At 30.0% G+C, this 2,500-nt stretch overlaps 1 non-coding gene and 1 pseudogene across 1 annotated transcript in view; both read right to left on the bottom strand.

The window, feature by feature from the left end:
- Nucleotides 1-1,663, bottom strand: part of LOC129251757 (large subunit ribosomal RNA) — a 3,986-nt gene extending 2,323 nt beyond the window's left edge. Inside the window, exon 1 of the ribosomal RNA XR_008583101.1 lies at nt 1-1,663. This exon is cut by the window's left edge and continues 2,323 nt beyond it. This is a non-coding gene — a ribosomal RNA (large subunit ribosomal RNA).
- Nucleotides 1,664-2,105: 442 nt separating this feature from the next.
- LOC129251761 (5.8S ribosomal RNA) lies at nt 2,106-2,286 on the bottom strand (annotated as a pseudogene).
- Between the last annotated feature and the right edge of the window lie 214 nt (nt 2,287-2,500).

Genomic DNA, 2,500 nt, shown 5'->3' with positions numbered 1-2,500 from the left:
CGCCAAACACTTCTAAGCACACTATTGTACCCTCCTACTCACTAAAGTTTCAAAATTTATAAATCAATCGAAATTGTTTTATAAATCATCTACTTTAGCGGTAATGTATAGGTATACAACTTAAGCGCCATCCATTTTAAGGGCTAGTTGCTTCGGCAGGTGAGTTGTTACACACTCCTTAGCGGATTACGACTTCCATGTCCACCGTCCTGCTGTTTTAAGCAACCAACGCCTTTCATGGTATCTGCATGAGTTGTTAATTTAGGCACCGTAACATTACGTTTGGTTCATCCCACAGCGCCAGTTCTGCTTACCAAAAGTGGCCCACTGGGCACATTATATCATAACCTCAACCTTCATATCAAGAAAGGTGAGGTTCTTACCCATTTAAAGTTTGAGAATAGGTTAAAATCGTTTCGACCCTAAGGCCTCTAATCATTCGCTTTACCAGATAAGATTATTTTATATAATTTTTAAATGCACCAGCTATCCTGAGGGAAACTTCGGAGGGAACCAGCTACTAGATGGTTCGATTGGTCTTTCGCCCCTATACTCAATTCTGACAATCGATTTGCACGTCAGAACTGTTTCGGTCTTCCATCAGGGTTTCCCCTGACTTCAACCTGATCAAGTATAGTTCACCATCTTTCGGGTCACAGCATATATGCTCAAGGTACGCTCCAGTTAGAGGTATAAATAATAATAAATTATCATTATACATAACTATATGGAACGCCCCGGGATTGAATTAATTGACTATTTATTAAAAAATAGACTAAAAATTAATCCCATTATATTTAAGTTAAGTTAATTATGCCATTAAGTTTAATATAACTCAATGACTTGCACATATGTTAGACTCCTTGGTCCGTGTTTCAAGACGGGTCCCGAAGGTATCCTGAATCTTTCGCATTGTTAATCATATAAATGCATACAAATAAATATTAATATCATAGATATTAAATTTTTTGTAAAATTCAAAAAATGAATTTTAGCATTATATATAATAAAATCTATCAACACTTTATCAAATCATTAGTATTTATTTTATGTTAATATGCTTAAAAAGCAAATTAATTTAAATAAACTTAATATCACCAATGATCTTTTGATAAATACTTTATTATGTTAATAGATTACAATGTCCTTATATGAAAAAAATGCACATTATTTTTTTAATTATTTAATGATGAATTTTTCATAATGGATATTCAGGTTCATCGGGCTTAACCTCTAAGCAGTTTCACGTACTATTTAACTCTCTATTCAGAGTTCTTTTCAACTTTCCCTCACGGTACTTGTTTACTATCGGTCTCATGGTTATATTTAGTTTTAGATGGAGTTTACCACCCACTTAGTGCTGCACTATCAAGCAACACGACTCTTTGGAAATATCTTTCTAGTAATCATTAACGTTATACGGGCCTGGCACCCTCTATGGGTAAATGGCCTCATTTAAGAAGGACTTAAATCGTTAATTTCTCATACTAGATATTAAGATATTCCATACACTGCATCTCACATTTGACATATAGACAAAGTGACTTAGTGCTGAACTATTTTCTTTTCGCTCGCCGCTACTAAGAAAATCCTTGTTAGTTTCTTTTCCTCCCCTCATTAATATGCTTAAATTCAGGGGGTAATCCCATATGAGTTGAGGTTGTTTTAATATTCTTTTTTTATCTTCTCACAATTTAATAAAAAAATTATATCATCTTTTCATCTCTATTTTTCTTTTCTCCTTTTATATATTGTAAATATATAAAAATAATAATAATGTAAAATGAGGCAATCCTAGAATAAAAAATTTAATTTTTATGCTAGACATTCCTCCTTTTAATTACATATATAAATTATTATTTTATATATATATATAAATAATATGAAAATTTTTTGTAAAGAATACTTAGATTCAATATTTTCATCATTTCATTTTATTTGAGAGGATTTTTTTTTTAAAGAATATATAATAAATAAAATTCATTATATATCTTTATTTTTTTTGCTATTAATATTATGAATTATTTAAAATCCAATAATATACACATTTGCTTAAATTCAATTATTTTTATAAAAGAATAAGCAACTTATTTAGCATAGTCTTACAACCCTCAACCATATGTAGTCCAAGCAGTACTTTAAAATTGAATTTAATGTACATAACAGCATGGACTGCGATATGCGTTCAAAATGTCGATGTTCATGTGTCCTGCAGTTCACACGATGACGCACAGTTTGCTGCGTTCTTCATCGACCCATGAGCCAAGTGATCCACCGCTTAGAGTATTTTTTTATTTATTTTTATTTATAACAAATGTCAATTTTTTTTTGCATATATTAATTGAAAGAGTAAAATTAAATAATATTAATAATATATAAATTGATTTTCTTTCAATAATATATATCAAATATATTTAACTCTAAACATTTTTATTAAGTTGCGAATGTCTTAGTTCAACAATAATACAGTGGTGGTATTTATTATGATTCAATTATTTTG

The sequence above is a fragment of the Anastrepha obliqua genome, unplaced genomic scaffold (assembly GCF_027943255.1).
Source record: "Anastrepha obliqua isolate idAnaObli1 unplaced genomic scaffold, idAnaObli1_1.0 ptg000066l, whole genome shotgun sequence".
Taxonomy (NCBI): domain Eukaryota; kingdom Metazoa; phylum Arthropoda; class Insecta; order Diptera; family Tephritidae; genus Anastrepha; species Anastrepha obliqua.
This window is presented reverse-complemented; position numbering and strand designations above follow the sequence as displayed.